This window comes from Pongo abelii, chromosome 13 (genome assembly GCF_028885655.2).
Source record: "Pongo abelii isolate AG06213 chromosome 13, NHGRI_mPonAbe1-v2.0_pri, whole genome shotgun sequence".
NCBI classification, from domain to species: domain Eukaryota; kingdom Metazoa; phylum Chordata; class Mammalia; order Primates; family Hominidae; genus Pongo; species Pongo abelii.
In genome coordinates this window covers 104,992,820-105,012,691 of record NC_071998.2, presented here as the reverse complement: position 1 = coordinate 105,012,691, position 19,872 = coordinate 104,992,820, and the positions used below count along the sequence as shown (strand labels likewise).

Sequence of the window (19,872 nt, the reverse complement as noted above, 5' to 3'; positions counted from 1 at the left end):
GCTAGCAGCAAGAGAGCTAGGGGAGCAAATCCACCGACCTCTCTCTCCTCCTATGCTGTTTTCCTGCTGGTACCTTCATTGGTCAAATCATCCAGAAGCCAAAGGGCAGAGGAGCTAATTGTTACAGTCCTTAGAGGTCACCTCTTTGGGCACAGAGTAAGGCAGAGAAGGGCAGAGAGTCTAGGGGGCAACCAGAGAATGTCCACCACACATTCCATTTTGAACTTGACATTTGTACTTAAACAAAAAGAATAAGTTTCCCCATCAAAAAAAAAATCGCAGCAAAACAAAGAAATCTGCCCCCCAGAAGAATCAGAAAGCCCATATTTATGAAGCAGGAGGAATTTCAGAGCAGTTTGGAAGGATTTTTATTTTTCATTTTGTAACTACGATACACAGATATCTACTTATTTTAATACTATAATATTTTGTCATCTCCTTTCATTGAAAACTGATCTTCATTTTTGCAAAAATTGCCTGATTAAATCCTCACTCATGAATGCCTCAATAGGCTGCTACAAACTACAACTAAAACCCAGGAGTTGAGGGAAAGTCCCTGAGAAAAAGCAATGTTAATGGACACTTTAAACAAAATTATATAATCAAAGATAATAATATAAATTATTAATAGCCATATACTAAAGACAGGTTAATCCAGCTAGAATTCGATTGAAAGAATGTATGCAATTGCCATAATCAAAAATGCTTTCACATTTAAATCACCTTTCTAGGCAACCTGGGTTCATGTTATAGAAAGAGCAGCACCCTCTAGGGGCAGGGAGTGCCAATGGTCTATTGCCCTTTGACTTGGGCTTTTTCCTCATACCAGTAAGGCCATGATGGAGGTGTGGTGGAGGAGGGATGAGGAGTATTTTTATCCCCAGTCCTCTTCCAAAAGAAAGCAAGTGGGTGATGCACAAAGACCCTCAGCTGGGAAACAGAAGACCCAGGTTCCTATTCTGGCACAGTCGTTGATTCGTTTTACATTCTTGGTTAATGTCCTTCTCTCCAAACTCAAGTTTTCTCTTTGTAAATATTTATCTCCAGTATCTCTTATACTTCAATTGCTTCAGCTCTAAAACTAGAAAAAACAAAAACAGAAACAAAAATGTTATGGAGTTGTCCCGGGTACTAGGTAATACTTGTGAAAAAAACTTTGTAAATTGTCAGATGCTAAAGCAACATAAGGGAGGCCACACGGCATAGTAAGAACACATGACCAGGGTTAGTTAACCTGGGTATAAAATTATAGCCTGAAATTTCAAACTTCTGGCTATGGTCTAGTAAGGAGACTAGCAAATATTTTCCCCAAAAAATACCCATAAAGCTGGACAAAATTGATAAAACAACCCTTTCACTCCTCTTGAAATCAACTAATGGCACACAACAATTCCAGAAGCATTTATGTTTGAAAAACTATTGAACTTTGGGTAAGAACAGTGGAAGTGTGGTGTCTTTACCTGGGGCTGATCCTAGCTTCCACCTTCTTCCCAGCTTAGTTGGTGCTGAGATTCTGTCAGGATATGGCAGGTCCATGAGGACAGACAGCTAAACTTACTCAATTTGGAGCAATAGGTACCCATATCCAGCAGCACTAGTGAAAGTGATTATCCTGGCATCAAGTGAGGAGGGAGGGCCAATGGCTCTTCTTGTCTGAGATTACAGTCACGGTTAAGGCAAGCATATTCCTGGCTGAGGGTGCACATATGAGCAGCAGAGACCAAAGAGAGTACAAACTATATACACAATCCTGGCTGACCCTGAGGCTGGACACATGTGCACAGGAGACTCAGAAGGGCCTAGCTGAAATTAAAATGCTGGAATCGACTTAACAGTGGCCTAAACTTTGAATCTATTCCCTTACCCACACACAGATTTCAGCACAAGACAGAATCCTTACTTGCTTGAGGCACTTCAGCACAACCTCTGTCCTATCATTAGCTGACTAGTGGGCTACACAGACACAGGGATGAGCCTTAGGAAGTCAGTCTTAAAAAGGAAAACAAGAATTTAAAAAAAATCTGGGCAGAGATATCAGCAGCTCCATATCACTGGGGAGATAGATTTAACTCAGGTAGGTTACTAAACAATGAACAAATTTTAAAAAGAACAAACCTTCAGGGGGGGAAATACAGAATCCAGAGTTGCTACAATATATAACTAGAATCTTCAGTTTTCAAAAACACCACCAACAAAAATGAGACATGCAAAGAAAGTATGACTCATGCTAAAGAAAAAGGGGAAATGATAGAAACTCCCTCTGAGTGATTCTAGGCATTTGATTTATCAGACAGACATCAAAGCAGCTATTTAAATATGTTCAAAGGGCCAAAAAAAAATCACATTTAAAAAATTAAAGGAAAGTATGGAAACATTGAATCAACAAATAGACAATCTCAATAAACAGACAGGAATTATTGAAAAGAACCAAAGAGAATTTCTGGAGTTGAAGACATAATAACTGAAATGAGAAATTCACCTAGAGGACTTTAACAGAAGATTCAAGATGGCAAAAGAATGAATCAGTGAACTTGAAGATAAAAATTGAAGAAAAATGAATAGAGCCTTAAAGACTTTTGGGACAACATCAAGTGTATATCAACACACATGCAATGGTAGTCCCAGAATGAGAGGAGAGAAGAAAAAGGAAGAAAAAATTTGAAGAACTAATGGTAGAGGGGCGGGCGGCGGCATGGCTGGGCGCGGCCGGGCTGCCAGGTCCCAGACCCTGGCCTGCGCTCTGTGCTGCCACCCGCTCTCCTTCCTGCTGCATGTGCACGCGCTGCTGCCCGGCCGTGCCGAAGCCTTCCACCCCGGAATCTTCCTCTTCTGCTGCTGAGAGCCGCCGTGCTGTGCTGGCCTGCGAGTTTTTACCAATCAGCTACCCAGGAAAAATGATTTTTACTCATATGGGCCACCTTCTGAGAATCCTCCCCCAGAAACAGGACAATCAGTGTGTCTCTAACTTAAGTCTGGTGCTCATTTCTGCAGGGTTTGTGGCTGTTTAGGCCCCAAAACGTGCTCCAGGTGCCACAAAGCGTATTACTGCAGCAGGGAGCATCAGACCCTAGACCGGAGATTGGCACATAAGCAGGCTTGTACACAACCAGATCATTTGGACCATATAATTCCAGACCACGACTTCCTTTTTCCAGAATTTGCAGTTGTAGTAGAAACAGAAGATGAAGATTACATCTGAGGTTGTGGAAAAGGAACATTACTCAGAGATTATAGGGAGCATGGGTGACGCACTTGAAGAACTGGATTCCATGGCAAAACATGAATCCAGGGAAGATAAAATTTTTCAGAAGTTCAAAACTCAGATAGCCCTTGAACCAGAACAGATTCTCAGATATGGCAGAGGTATTGCCTCCATCTGGATTCCTGGTGAAAATATTCCTCAAGAAAAGGATATTCCAGAGAATATCCTTTGTGATGCCAAGAGAATGTTTGAATTCCAGGTTATGCCTCAGCTCCTAAACTACCTGAAGGCTGACAGACTGGGCAAGAGCATTGACTGGGGCATCCTGGCTGTCTTCACCTGGGCTGAGAGCTGCAGCTTGGGTACTGGCTGTACAGAATAATTTGTGTGGAAGCAGGATGTAACAGATACACTGTAAAGGCATCTTAGAGCCTTAAAAAACGTAAATAATCTTTTATACCTTGCAATTCCATTTCTGGGACTTCATCCTAAGGAAATACTTATACCAAAAATAGAGGTGCAGAGATGTTGAGACATTGCTTACACAGTGTCTACATATTAGTGAAACAAAAGTGTCCAGTGACAGGGAATTAAATACATTTTGGTACATCCACAGTGGAAGTCTACACAGTCTTAATTATACACACCTATATTGACAATCGAGATACCATTATATGTGGTATTCATGGTATGACCCTATTCTTGTAAAAATATTTGTATATGTATATGTGCACAGAAATAAATCTGCAAAGATGATAAAAAAGCAATAAGGGTAGAAAACTCCAACTTCGAGAAAAAAAATTAAGATAGCACAGAGGCACAACAAACTTCAAGTAGGATAAATACAAAAAGATCCACATCTAAACATATCATAGTCAAAGTGTTCAAAGACAAAGAAAATCTTAAAAGCAGAAAGAGAAAAATGATTCACTTTGTATCATTTTTAAAAGTATAATACTTTTAATTCCTGATTTTCATCTAAAATAATGAAGACCAAAAGGACATATTAAAAACACTGGGAAAAAAAGGCCGGGCATGGTGGCTCACACCTATAATCCCAGCACTATAGGAGGCCAAGGCCAGCGGATCACAAGTTCAGGAGTTCGACACCAGCCTGACCAACACAGTGAAACCCCGTCTCCACTAAAAATACAAAAATTAGCCGGGCATGGTGGCTCATGCCTGTAATCCCAGCTACTCAGGAGGCTGAGGCAGGAGAATGACTTGAACCCAGGAGGCAGAGGTTGCAGTGAGCCAAGATCATGCCACTGCACTCCAGCCTGGGCAATGGAGTGAGACTCCATCTCAAAAAAACAAAACAAAACAAAACAAAACAAAAAATGAGAAAAAAACTATTAAAGTATTCTATATTAAGCAAAACTGTCCTTCATAAACAAAAGCTAAATAAAGCTATTCCTAGATAAATAATAAATAGGCTGAGAGAATTTGTGGCTAGAAGATCTGCTTTACAAGATACTATAAACAGTCCTTTGGGCCAAAAGGAATTGACACCAGGTTGTAATTTGAATCCACAGGAAGAAATGAAAACCACCAGAAATAGGAAATACATAAGTTAATTTAAGAGAGTCTTATATTAACCTGTAAATGCTATAAGAAAATATAGCACCATATGGCACTCACGCTATATATTTTTGTTTCATTCTCTTACCTTCTTAAAAAGATAAAAGATTTCATAAAACAATAATATTAACATTATATTATTAGGTTTATAACCTGATAATATATATGTGTGTGTATACATATAATGTATATATGTGTATATACATTATATGTGTATATACATATATAAGTATGTATGTAAGTGTATGTATGTATATATATATATACATACATACACATACATAACAGCACAAAGGAGTAAAAGAAGGAATGGGGCTATATAGAAGCAAAGTTTCTATATTTTACTAGAGTGGGGTTAGTATTATGAAGTACATAGTGGAGAGTTAACATGCATATTGTAATCCTAGAGCGACCAACAAGAAAATAACTAAGAAATATATAGGTGTTAAATGGTATACAAAAATATTTAATACAAAATGAGAAAGTAAAGAAAAAACAGGATAAAAAGGTGGGAGATATATAGAAAAAAATATGAAATGACAAATATAAATCCAACCTGTCAACAATTACATTAAAAGTGAATGGTCTAATTATCCCAATCAAAAGGAAGAGATGATCAGATTTTATTTTTAAAAAAGCACAATTCAACTACATGCTCTGTATAAAAGACACATCTTAGATTCAAAGACACAGATAAGTTAAAATATAGAGGATAGAAAACAGATATGCTGGCCAGGCACAGTGGCTCGCGCCGGTAATCCTAGCACTTTGGGAGGCTGAGGTGGGTGGATCACCTGAGTTCAGGAGTTTGAGACCTGCATGGCCAACATGGAGAAACCTTGTCTCTATATAAATATAAAAAGTAGCTGGGCATGGTGGTGCATGCCTGTAATCCCAGCTACTTAGGAGGCTAAGGCAGGAGAATCGCTTGAACCCAGGAGACGGAGGTTGTAGTGAGCCAAGATCACACCACTGCACTCCAGCCTGGGCAACAGAGTGAGACTCCATCTAAAAAAAAAAAAGAAAGAAAGAAAAGAAAAAATATATGCCCTGCAAGCAGTGACCAAAAGAGAGCTAGAGTGGCCATAATAACATCACAAAAATAGACTATGAGACAAGAAATAAGCTGGGCATCATGGCAAGTACCCATAGTCCTAGCTACTCATGAGGCTGAGGCAGGAGGATCACTCAGGCCCAGGAGTTTGAGGTTACAGTGAGCTATGACCATGCCACTGCACTCCAGCCTGGGCAACAGCGAGACCTTGTGTCTAACAACAACAACAACAACAAATAGTACTACAGACAAAGAGGGATATTTCATAATAATATAAGAGTCAATACACAAGGAAAATATAGCACTTATATGTGTACCTTATAACACAGGCCCAAAATGCATGAAATAAAAACTAAAGAATTGAAAAGAAAAACACAATTCAATAACAATAACTGGAGAATACATACCATGCAAGCTCCAGCCTACACACTTGGGAACCCTCACTGCATCCCCATCTTTTAATCACACCATAAAACCCCAACTCAGTCTCCTTTGCTTGCTCTCTTAAGCAGTTTTTTTGGTGATGGGTTGAGGGGTGGCGGGGTAGTGGGACCAGTGTGAGAACCTTTCCTGATCTCTCCAGAAAACTTCATTTGGTGAGTAATAAACCTTTTCCTACTCTCTTGGTGTATTATGGCATCATCAGACTCAATCTCCAAACCAAAGTTTGGGTGGCAGGTCCGTGCCACATCTGGATTTAATGGACTGAAATCAGAAATTTCAATAATTTGTGTCTAGAGATAGAAATATGGGATTAGGGATATCCTTAAAGTGGCCCTGGGTTTGAGGGTGTTCACAACAGTAGGATTTACACAGCATTATCAAAGAACTTGAAGTATTTAATATCTATAGAACACTCTGCCCAAGAACAGCAGAATTCACATTCTTTTGGAACACACATGAAACATTTTTCAAGAGAGACCACAGAACAAGTCTCAATAAGGTTATGAGGATTGAAATTATACAAAACATGTTCTCTATCATAATATAATTAAATTAGAAATCAACAATAGAGGAAAATTTAGGAAATTAAACATTTCTAAATAACAAATTGGTTAAAGAAGAAATCACAAGGGCACTTAGAAAACATCTTTAACTTATTGAAAATGAAAGCATAATATACCAAAATTTATGAGATGCAGCTGAAAAACTGCTTAGAGAGAAATTTAATGCTTTAAATGCCTATAACAGGTATGAAATTGAAGGGAATAAGGAGTGCATTAATAAGGCCTCACATTGTGATTACATTAATAACCTAAACTTTGATCCTACAAAACTAAGAAGAGTAAATAAAACCAAACAAGCAGGAAAAAAGAAAATAACAAAGATCAGATAAAATATAACATTTTAAAAGATTGAAAATAGAGAAAATGAAATCAAAATCTGGTTCTTTGAAAAGATCAACAAAATTGACAACCTTTAGCTAGACTGACCAAGAACAAAAGAGAGAAGGCACAGATTACCAAAATCAAGAATGAAAGAGGAGCCATTATTAGAGTCTTAACAGAAATAAAAAAGATTATAAAGGAATATTATGAACAATTTGTATCAATCATAATGTAACTAAATGAAAATTTTTCCCACAAAGATCAGACCTAGATGACTTCACTGGTGAATTTGATCACATATTAAAGAAATAATATCAATTTTTCATAAACTCTTAAAAATATAGAAGAGAACGCTTTCTAGCTCATTCTATAATAACGATATTATCCTGAAACCAAAGCCAGACAAAAATATCACAGGAAAACTACAGACTACTATCTCTTATGAATGTAGATGCAAAACTCCTCAACAAAATACTAGCAAAGTGAATTCAGCAGCATATTCAAAGGATCTTACATCATGACCATATGAGTTTTGTCACAAGAATGCAAGGTTGGTTCAGCATATGAAAATCAGTTAATGTAATACATCATATTAATAAAATAAAAAGAAAAAAGCCACATAATCATTTCAATAGACTCGGAAAAAAACACTGGACAAAATCCAACAACTAGTATTAATAAAATCCCAACAAATTCGGAAGAGAGCGGCATCTGTAAAATAGCCACAGCTACCATCATTCTTAATGGTGAAAGACTGAATGCTTTACTGTTAAGATCAAGAACAAGGAAAGGATATCTGCTTTCATCGTTTCTATTCACCAATGTACAGGAAGTTTTCACCAACACAATAAGGCAAAAAAAAAAAAAAAATGAACAGTCACACAAATTGGAAAGGAAAAAGTAAAATTGCCTTTATTCAGAGATGACATGAACCCTTATCTACAAAATCCCTCAAGGAATCCACAGAAAAACTACTAGCAGTGAAAATACAAGAAGAATGGACAAAAATGAATTGTATTTCTGTATGTTAAAAACGTGCAGCTCAATTAAATTATTCCATTCACAATAAAATAACAAGATAATAAAAAACATTCCAGCCCAGTGCAGTGGTGTGCACCTGTAGTGTCAGCTACTTGAAAGGCTGAGGTGCTAGGATGATTAGAGCCCAGGAGCTTGAGACCAGCCTGCACAGCATAGGGAGCCCCTGTCTCTATTTGAAAGAAACAAACATTTCATTCACAATAAAATAAAATAAAGAATAAACTATATTATATTTAACATATGAAGTGCTAGACATGTATACTAACAACTACAGAACATTGCTAGCAGAAATTAAAGAAGATCTAAATAAACTAAAAGACATCCTATGTTCATGGATTGGAAAACTCAGTATTGTCATCATGGCAATTCTCCCAAAATGGATCCATAAACCCATTCTCTTTCTGAGAAATTTGCTTAAATCCTTTGAATCTTCTTCCTCATCTATGAAATGAACACAATAATCTCTTTCTCACAAGGTCATTGTGAGGATTCATTGAGAAAAATATATGTCCAGTGATTAGCATGATATCTGGCACAGAATAAGGGCTGGTTAAATGAGAGGAGAAAGACAGGGATACCTAAATGTTACTTCCAATGAAAACATGAGCTATTTTAGAGAGTTGTCTGCACTTCTGTATTAATTTCTAATTTCACAGAGCTGATGTTAATTTGTTCAACCCAGTTAAAGTTACACCAATTGGCTTAGAAATTTATGTCTGAGACAAAGGAATTATTCAAGACCACCATTTTTGTGATATCCATGAAAACTGAGTTCCATGATGCTAAATTCTTTTGCAGGAATATTCATTTGTTCAACAGCATCTTTTTAGCACTTACTGTGTATCCGAAACTGGAAGTATAGCAGTGAAAAATAAAATTTTCCATCATGGAGCTTACATTCTGAGAGGGAGATAAATGATAAACAGATAAATAAGCATAAAAACAAACATTGTGCCACATGTCAAGTGCTATAAGGAAACAGAAAGCAGGGTAAAGACCCAAAGAGACACGAGGTCCTGTTTTGACCAAAGGGACCAGGTAGATCCTCTCTGAGGGGATAACACTTCATTAGAGACCAGAGAGAAGTGAGGGAAACAACCATGTGAAAACTATTTTGCCTTTTTAAAAAGTTATATTCTGTGATTACATAAATTTGGAAGATGTGAGATGACAAATCCCTTTCTGACTACTTTTCAGAGGTTATATTATGCTAATTTGCAAGGAGCATTTCCAAGAGGGAAATGTGGTTCGCACAACTTCCCAAACTTTTCTGACCATGGTACCCTCTATCCCGGGGTGTTTTGCAGAAACACCATTCCACAGGGCAGGAAAACACTGAGCTGGCAACCTCAGAGAATGAGAAACATGCTGATCCTGCCCAGCTGGTGAGGCAGTTTTGTTAGGAGCAGGCACTGGCATTTTAATACCCCAGTGTGCTGTGCTCTGGATCCACACGCCATAAAAGGGTGATGGCAGACTTCCAACCAGAGGCATCTTTTCCCTGAAGAGAAGGGAAGCTTGGCTCTGCCAGCTCTTCTTAGTAAGCCTCTTCAGGGTAGACCAGTGTGTGGTGGCTCAGATGGAATTAGCAAATGTAAAACATGCATCAGAAATCACCAGCCCACCTTCACCACCCACCAATGATGCAAAGACAATTGTGCCAGGGAAACACATGTCAAGGCAAGAAAATGGGGAAATCTCTTTCCTTCTGGAGGCTAAATTTCTTTTTTATATGCCCAACTCTTCCTCAGAGGGAACATGTGCCTTGATGAAAGGCGTTTGCCTGGAAAGAAGACTTGGGTCTTGATGGTCATGATGACAGGTTTACTTGGTGACCTTGAGCAAGTCACATCTCCTCTGGGCCTCAGTAGCCTCATCTGTCATATAGGAGTTCTCCAGTCTCACCATGAACCAAGTCTAAGGGCATGGCAAACAGTGGTGAGGTCCAGGTGATGTAGTTTGGATGTCCCCTCCAAATCTCTTGTTGAATTGTAATCCCCAGTGTTGGAGATGGGGCCTGATGGGAGGTGTTTGGGTAATGCAGGTGGATCCCTCATGGCTTGGTACTGTCCTCACAATAGTGAGTGTGTTCTTATGAGATTTGGTTATTTAAAAGTATGTGGCACCTCTCTCCCACTCTCTGTGTCTCTTGCTCCCCTTCACCTTTCACCATGATTATAAGCTTCTTGAGGCCTCACCAGAAGCCAAGCAGATGCCCCCACCATGCTTCCTTGAAGTTTGCAGAACCATAAGTCAATTAAACCTCATTTCTTTATAAAAGACCCAGCCTCAGATGTTTCTTTATGGCAACACAAGAACAGCCTAACACACAACGCAATGTCCTTCAGTCTCACCAGAGTTAACTCATCTAATACATATCATCATCACAAGAATAATAACAGCAACAACTAAAACTCCACTTATTGAGCCTGAGGCTATGCACTTTACATACATTATTTCATATAATAATCAAAATTGTTTCATAAGGTGTGCAATTATTAGTCTCAAGTTTACAGGCAAAGAAACAGGATCAGAGAGGTGAAGTCAGTTGCTGAAGGTGACACAGCTTCTAAGTGACTGAGCCATCATTTGATCCCCAAATTCTGTGCTCTTGGAATAACTCTGTCCAAATCCTGGGCTTGTCCTTCTTTGTGAGGGGACCATGCAGAAGGAGAGGGAGGAAGGAATCCAGCTCTTTCTCAGCTTAGGCCAAAACCCTGCCACTCTGGACTTCTCACTAGTCACTGACAGATGTTTGTCAGTTGCTGGTGGGTGCTGTTTAGGCAGCAAAACAGGTATGTATTAGGCACAGATGTTCCTCAATGACCACTTGTTTGAATGTGTGAATGGTATTGGGGGACAGCAGGCAAAATGAAATTTCATCTCAAATTTCTGAGGATTAGCAACAGGTTTACTGCATCTGGCCAAATGCTAGAGCCTCAGATACAAACCAGGTGGGTTCTTGAGCTAGTGGAAGCAAAGTCTGATGACAGACACAGGCCTGTCAGTAGATAATAATGTGGGGTGCTATGTCACTTGGCTGAACAAGGGGCTTGGTGAGGCAGAAGATGGGAGCTGTCAGCTGAGCACGGTCATATTTACCCTTCTTGGTAACACCATTGAACATAAAGGAGAATGGTGGTTGTTCATCCCAGAAATCAATAAAGCCAGAATTAGAAAGGTGACTGGGACATGTGGAGCCCACATTCAGCAGGGACCAGTGTCTTATCCCCTGGCAGACAGGACCAGAGCCACAGGCCCATGAGATGGGGCAACTCAACCCACAGAACACTCCCTGACTCTCTGGGAGTCTAGGGCACCTGAGATAGCTTTCCTTCCAGCCCGAGGGGGATGCTCGTGGGCTCCACCTCTCCAGATACCAAGGCAGGTTGGCAGTCTTTTCTCACTGTACATTTTTACCATTTATATGAGCCAACAACATCAGTTTCCAGGAGACTGAGCCAGTCCTTCTGAGTGCAATTCTCCTCTTCCCCTCTGTATGAAGCCAACAGAGCACACTCCTTTGAAATATTAAGGACCATACTTAATTGGTGGCAACCTAAGCAATATTTAAAATATATATATTATTGTAGAAGTCATTCATGTCTAAGTGTTGAAAAAATACACATCAGCAAAAAGAGCAAAAAGTAAAATCATCTTTAAGCTTACCATTAAAGCTGATGAGTGTTAGTATTTTAGTATAAAGCTTGACAAATACTTTCTATGCTTACATATAATACAGATGTATGAATAATAAGCTTTTAAAAACAATGAAATCAAAGTTTATGAGCTGCCTGAAATGATGCTTTTATGAATCAAATTGTATCATGACCTCTTCTCCAAGTAAAATATAACATTTTGTGACAGTATATTTCATATGATTATACCATAACCATATTATATAGTATATATGTTATGTGATATATAAGAACATACTATACCTCTTCTTATATGAATATACCAAACCCATATTTTGACCATTTATGTCATTTTTTATTTTTTATTGATAGGTAATACTGTAAAAAGTGTCTTGAACATTCGTTGTTATAAACATTCCTGAATATTTTCTTAAATACAGAATTACTGCGTTAAAGATTATGAACATTTTAAGAACTTGACTAAGTACTTCCAAGTTGTTACTCCACTCCCACCTCAAGCGACTGCTCTAATTGAAACCTTTCTTTCTCCATACTCTAGCCAATAGACAGCATGGTTTTTTCTACTTGTGACCAACATGATGGGTGAAAACTGATATCTTGCTTTTATATTCATTCTCTAATTACAGCTGAGTTAAGCATCTTTTCTTAGGCTTACTGGCTGCCTGTGTTTATTCATAAGTATGCTCCTGTCCACTTTTCTATCAGAATGTTCAAATTTTTCTCATAGATTAGTTTATTTTTTACTTTACTCATTATTTTTATACAACTATTTTATAATGGTTAAAAGAGCCCTATTTCGAGATTATGTAAATATTCCTCTATCTTTTTGTCTAATTGCTCTAAATGTCTCACTGATGTTTATGTCTTTCATGTTACTGGGATTTACTTTGGTGTATGATGTGAGTCAGGCATCCAACTTTCTTTTTTTTTAAATGGCTAGCCAGTTGTACCATCATTTATTGAATAGTTGTTCTTTTTCCTTTGATTTTGAGATGCTGTCCTTATAATATACTGAATTGCTGTAGGCCTTGGGTCTTTTGAGGACTTTCTATGCTGTTTTGTTAGTGTCTTCATTTATTCTTGTCTTAGAACTATATTATTTTCATATTGCAAACTTTTAGCACATATTAACATTTAGTAAAGCAGATCCAATACACCCCACCTTATTTTTTTTCCAGCTTTTTTCTATTCTTGCGTTTTTAAAATAAAATTTAATACCTATATAAATACCTTTAAAATAATTGTATCAAGTATAAAAATAGCAAGATTTTGATAGAGATAGTGTTAACATACAGATTAATTTGAGGAGAGTTCCAATATTGAATCCTTCCATTTAGGATAATAATGTATCTTCTTTTATGTCCCCCAGTTAAGTTCTGTTCTTCACAATGTTATGCATATTTTTATTAAGTTGAAATTATCCTTGCTATATAGAAAAGCTAGTTATAGATGTAGATCTACATATAGATATTCATATACACATACATTGTTGATATTTTTGCACTACAAATTCTTGCTAAATGCTTTGAATATTTTTTCCTTTGATCTTCTGGGCTTTCATAGGTCAATACATCAGCTACGAAGAATGATAATTGTAACTCTCCCTTTTAAATATATACCTCTCAGCAGGGCTGGCATTCTGAGCTATTTACCAGTATGTCTTACCAGTCTTTAAATTTTAAAATACTTTAGTATTAGTTGATAGTATACCAGTAACAGCTAGGTACAGCAAAATCTTTTAATAATATGATAAGGTTTGGATTTGTGTCCCTACCCAAATCTCATGTCAAATTGTAATCCTCAATGTTGGAGGAGGGACTTGGTTGGAGGTAATCTGATCATGGGGGCAGATTTCCACCCTTGCTATTCTTGTAATAGAGAGTGAGTTCTCACGAGATCTGGTTTAAAAGTGTGTAGCATCACCCCCTTCACTCTCTCTTCTTCCTGCTCTGGCTGTGTAAGACGTGCTTCCTTCTTCCTTGGCCTTCTGCCATGATTGTAAGTTTCCTGAGGCCTCCCCCAACCATGCTTCCTGTACAGCCTGTGGAACTGTGAGCCAATTAAACCTCTTTTCTCTATAAACTACCCAGTCTCAGGTAGTTCTTTATTGTAATGTGAGAACGAACTAATACGTAATACATATTCTAATAAAAATTTGTCATTCAAGCTAATGGCTATAGCACATGACAACAACTGCTGATAAATGGGCCTTCCATCATAGTGACATCAGAACAACTTTCTGCAGCATTCTTCACCAGTTTGGTCCATTTCATAGAAGGCAATGTGGCTTCATAGGATATGCTTTAGGAAATGCAAGATATTTAGGGAAATTGTTCTCAACACGTAGGTTGATGACCCCTGGGGATATCTTAGACCCTTTCAGGAGTCTGTGAGGACAAAACTATTTTTACAGTAATACTAAGACTCATTTGCCTTTTTCACTCTCATTCTTTCATGAGTGTAAGTGGAGTTTTCCAGAGGCTGCAGAGATGTGTGATATCACAACAGATTTAACCCAGATCTGAGAATCCAGCTGACTTCTATTAAGCCACACATTAAAGAGATTTGCAAAATTACAAAACTTTTCTCACTATTTTTTTGATTTGGCAGATATAATTATTTTCATTAAAATGTTGTTTATGTTAACATCCGATAAGTTTATTGTTGTTTAACTGAATAAATACAAAAATTTTAAAGTTATGTCTTTATTTCTAATATGGTAAGTATTGATACAACCCACATAAACAAAAGCTCTGTGGGTGTCCTAAGTAATTTTTAACACTGTAAAAGTATTCTGAGACCAAAAAGTTCAAGAAAGACTGCTTTAGGAGAATCCACAATTGATTATTATGCCCAAATCAGGTAATTGCTCCTGCTTCTTAATAGTTTAGTTTTTACTTTGGACTTTGGTTTTATTGTTAATGTGCTATCATTCTTTGCTTAAATACTAATTGTGCAGTGTTTTGATGTTTATAAGTTCAAGACTTTATAATAAAATATTAAAAATGAAACCCAGATTGAAGATACAGCAGAGTTTGGATAAGTTTCTTAATGCTCTTTTTAAATATTATAAACATGAATCTTCTGACTGTGGAAGAACAAAGAAAAAATGATATTAATAATGAACAATGCTGGGAATAGCTTCTGATACTGTGCAGAAACCAGAACCTGGCATATCTTTTGATACTGGGTAAGAGATGGTGCAAAATAAAACAAATAATGTATATAAGTGGAATGAAAAACAACCGGATTATTTTAGTAAAAATAATACAAGTGGCTTTGTATCACTAGCGTGTGTTATTCAGATGATCAAAGACTGCTCAAAACTTTTATAATTAAAAGTTAAAAGTGTTATACTTCCACATTTCGCTGGAATGGCAATTATGTTCTGTTAAAACTCATGGCTTAAATAAAGAAAAATGTATCTCATCAATGATAAAATTATAAAAACATTATAAATCAGTTTCATATAAAAACAAAAACTTCCAAAATAATTTATGAGACTATCAATAAAGCAAATGAAAAACATCTAGGAAATATGATCTGTATGTTTAAAAATAATTGAGCATTCTCAGACATAAAATATTTAATAGAACTTCAAAAAAAGAACAATATCAATTTGGGCTTATCATGGCAATCTAAATTATGAACTTGCTTGTTGCAAAAATATTTATCTACTAATATGAGAAAACAACTTTTTGGAAAATGTATAAATCAAGGAAGTAAAATTTCAATTATTGAGGAAGCTTCAACTGTTTCATTTTAAATAGTTTTAATAATTTACTTAAAATGTGAAATTGAAGACTTTGAAGATAATTTAATAGTTTTGTTGATCTCACGAAGCAGGAAAAAAACATCTGAAGTAATTCATCAAAATTTATTGTTGACACGAGAAAAATGGTTTCAATAAGAAATATTTCCACACAAACTTTATTAGATTTTTGTATAAGCAATGCCTGTGCAAAGCTAGGGAGAAAGTCTACAGTTTTAGCCAAAATTTTAGGAAAATTTCTAAATGTTTTAATTTGGTACTATCCAATTCACTGAATTCAATTATCCCTGAATGATGCAGTAAATACATACAGCAAGTAAGTAATTGTAAGTGTTTTAATGAAGTTTTTATTTATAATCATGCATCAGGAAATATTTAATAACATATCTGAAGATTTGGGAATTGAAAGAAAGAAACAGAATACTTGGGCCATGATGGGCAGCCTATAATGCTATAATTACAAAAGCACTTTGAAAATTATATCAAGTTTATCAGTTTAACAAAATTAGAGTAATAGGAGCAAACATGTAGAAAAACTACCTATTTAAAAAAGATTTCAGTTGATGTCAATTTAGAAAATAAAATATCAATAATATCTTCAGTTTAATAGAAAGTTTTAATTATAGCAGGTTAATGCATTAAAAATTAAAAATGTTTGAACATAGAAAGCTAAAAGGAAAGGGAGACTTTATAGAAATAAAAAACATAATATACCCTTTTAAATAAGTTAAAGAATCAATTCAAAGAGAAAATATTTGACAAGTTATCAGAAATGTATTTGTTGTTTAAAGGCAAAAGTAAAAGAATATGTTTTTGTTTTCTTTATTATTCCTTGCTAAATTGTGTCTTTTAATTTGTAATTACAATTGCTTTGGCACTCCAAATGGATCAGAAGTAAATTAAAATTGACAAATAATTCTTGTAATTAAAAACAATATTATAGCAAACAATGTTGTGGTTTGGTAATAGAGATTCAAAAACATAAAATCTGTGTATTTTAAAGGCTAGAAAAATTTTAGATTAATTGCTGTAAGTTCAGCAGAAGCTGAGAGATGAGTCAGCACTATGAACAACATTGTTGACCTTAAAAGATGTGTGATGTAATGAACATACATGTGCATGTATCTTTATAATAGAATAATTTCTATTCCTTTGGGTATATACCCAGGAATGGGATTACTGGGTCAAATGGTATTTCTGCCTCAAGGTCTTTGAGGAATCGCCACACTGTCTTCCACAATGGTTGAACTAATTTACACTCCCACCAACAGTGTAAAAGCATTCCTTTTTCTCCACAATGTTACCAGAATCTGTTATTTTTTTGACTTTTAAATAATAGCCATTGTGATTGGTGTGAGATGGTTGCCCATCAATGATAGACTAGATAAAGAAAATGTGGTACATATACACCATGGAATACTATGCAGCCATAAAAAGGAATGAGATCATATCCTTTGCAGGGACACGGATGGAGGTGGAAGCCATTATCCTCAGCAAACTAACACAGGAACAGAAAAACAAACGCCTCATGTTCTCACTCATAAGTGGAAGATGAACAATGAGAACACATGGACGCATTGGGAGGGAACAACACACATTGGGGCCTGTTGGAATGTGGGGGATGGGAAGAGGGTGAGCATCAGGAAGAATAGCTAATGGATGCTGGGCTTAGTACCTAGGTGACAGAATTATCTGTGTAGCAAACCACCATGGCACACATTTACCTATGTAACAAACCTGCACATCCTGCACATGTACCCCTCAACTTAAAATAAAAGTTGGAAAAAAAAAAGCCACAGGTTTACCAAGTCATCCACTGACCACCAATTAATGATAAATTTTTGGAAGAATTTGATGTGGTTTGTGTGTTAGGTTATAGCTCAGAAAGGAGCATCATTTAATTAGTGATAGCAGTATTTTTCATGCCACTGCACTCCAGCCCGATCAACAGAATGTGACTCTGTCTCTAAAGAATAAAATAAATAAAAAATCTAATTGCATAAGTGTTACCTCTGGTTTAAAGAGTTTTATATGGTTTTCCATTTTGACATATTAATATGATTTATAATAGTGAATTTTAATATTGAATTGACCTTCTATTCTTATAATAAGCCCTATTTGATGGTGATGTATTTTTTTAATGTACAGCTGGATTCAATCATCCTTTAATTTTTTTAAATAAATTTTATATCCATAATCCAAAGAATAATTGGTTAGTAGTTTTCTATGTATGTCTATAAATGTTATCAGACTTGGATTTGAAAGATTCACCAATGAAATAACATGGACTTGATGTCTTTGATACCATTCTTTGACAATCATCTCAAATTCGGCTGAGGTTTTTAGTCTATGCAGATTTTCAATTTCTTTTTTTCTCATCTATTATTTATTTATTTATTTTTGTAGTCTATTGCATGTGTTTTTCCTCCCAGCTTCTGTTTCTTTTTTAGTTAATTTTAGGGGGATAGATTCTTATAAAATAATCTAGTTCATTAAGATATCCAATATTTCTGCATAGTATTTTTGTAATTTTTGTATAATATGCACTTACAAATAACATTCTTTTCTCTAAATCTTAGGTTAAATCTGCTTTATCATTCTGAACAATGTAACTTTCATTGGGATATAATTCACATGCCATAAAATGTACCATTTTAAAGTGGTAAGATGGCAAATTTCATTGGCTTTTGATATATTCACAAGTTTTACAGTCATCACCATTATCTAATTCTAGAATGTTTTCATCACTCCTAAAAGAAATCTGGCTCATTAAGCTACTATTCCCCATTCCCCCTCCCTGCAGCCCCTGGCAAGCACTAATATTTCTGTATCTATTCTGGACATTTCATATAAATGAAATCATACAATATGTGGCCTTTTGTGTATGGCTTCTTTCACTTAGCATAACATTTTCAATATTCATCCATGTTGTAGCATGTATCACTATTTAATTCCTTTTTGTGATTGAATAATATTCCATTGTACAGATATGTTACATTTTTTTTCTATCTATTTACCCTTACTGGACATTTTGGTTGTTCCCACTTTTTGGCCATTTTGAATAATACTAAACATTCATGTACAATTTTTTTGTGTGTAAACACACTGAATTTTCTTGAAAATATAGCTAAAGGTAATACTGCTGGATCATATTGTAACACTATGTTTACTTTTTTGAGGGACTGCCAAACTGTTTTCCAAAGTGGCTGAACCATTGTACATTCCTTCCAGCAAAGTATGAAGATTCTAATTCCTCCACATTCTTGCTAACACTCTTTATTGTCTATCTTTCTAATTATGGCCATCCTACAGTGGGTGTGAAGTGGTATCTCATAGTTTTTATTTGCATTTCCCTGAAGACTAATAATGTTGGGCATCTTCTCAAGTGCTTATTCACAATTTTTATATCTTCTTTGGAGAATGCCTATTTATATTCATTGCCTATGGAGTTATTTTAAATTGGGTTGTCTTTTTATTGTTGAGTTGTATGAGTTCTGGATACAAGTCATATGTCAGATACATGATTATCACATAAATATATTATTTGCAAATATTTTCTCCCACTCTGTGAGCTATCTTTTCAATTTCTTGATAGTATCCTTTGAAGCACAAAGATGTTAAATTTTGGTGAAGCCTAAATTATCTAGTTTTCCTTTGCTTGCTTGAATGTTAGGTTTTATATCTAAGAAGCTATTGCTTAATTGAAAATCACAAGGATTTACACTAATATTTTCTTCCAAGAGTTTTGTAGGTTTAGCCTTTATATTTTTGTCTTTGATCCATTTTGAGTTAATTTTTGTACATGGTGTGAGGTAGGGATTCAACTTCATTCTTTTGCATGTGGAGAGCTAATTATTCCTGTGCCATTTGTTGAAAAGAGTATTCTTTGCCCATTGAATTTTCTTGGCTCTCTTGTTAGAAATCAATTGACCATAGATGTATGGGTTTACTTCTGGATTCTCAATTCTATATCATATATATATATACACACATGTATCACTGTATATATACAATGTATCATTGTAGCTTTGAAATCTAAGTACTGAAGTTGGGAAGCATGAGTCCCTAAACTTCATTTCTCTTTTCAAAGTTGTTTTAGATATTCTTAGTCTTTTGCATTTTCATGTGAATTGTAGTATCAGCTTGTCAATTTCTGCAAAAATGAAAGGCGGTTGAAGTTAATGTAATATCAGAACCTTTCAAAGCCCCTATGAACATCTCATTCCTCAGCTTCT

At 35.9% G+C, this 19,872-nt stretch overlaps 1 long non-coding RNA gene and 1 pseudogene across 1 annotated transcript in view; one reads left to right on the top strand and one right to left on the bottom strand.

Moving 5' to 3' along the window:
* Nucleotides 1-636: 636 nt before the first annotated feature.
* Nucleotides 637-19,872, bottom strand: part of LOC134759797 (uncharacterized) — a 148,074-nt gene continuing 128,838 nt past the window's right edge. The window contains exon 3 of the long non-coding RNA XR_010136589.1: nucleotides 637-1,081. This is a non-coding gene — a long non-coding RNA (uncharacterized LOC134759797). The remainder of the gene's footprint in view (nucleotides 1,082-19,872) is intronic.
* On the top strand, nucleotides 2,670-3,840 carry LOC100446726 (programmed cell death protein 2-like; annotated as a pseudogene).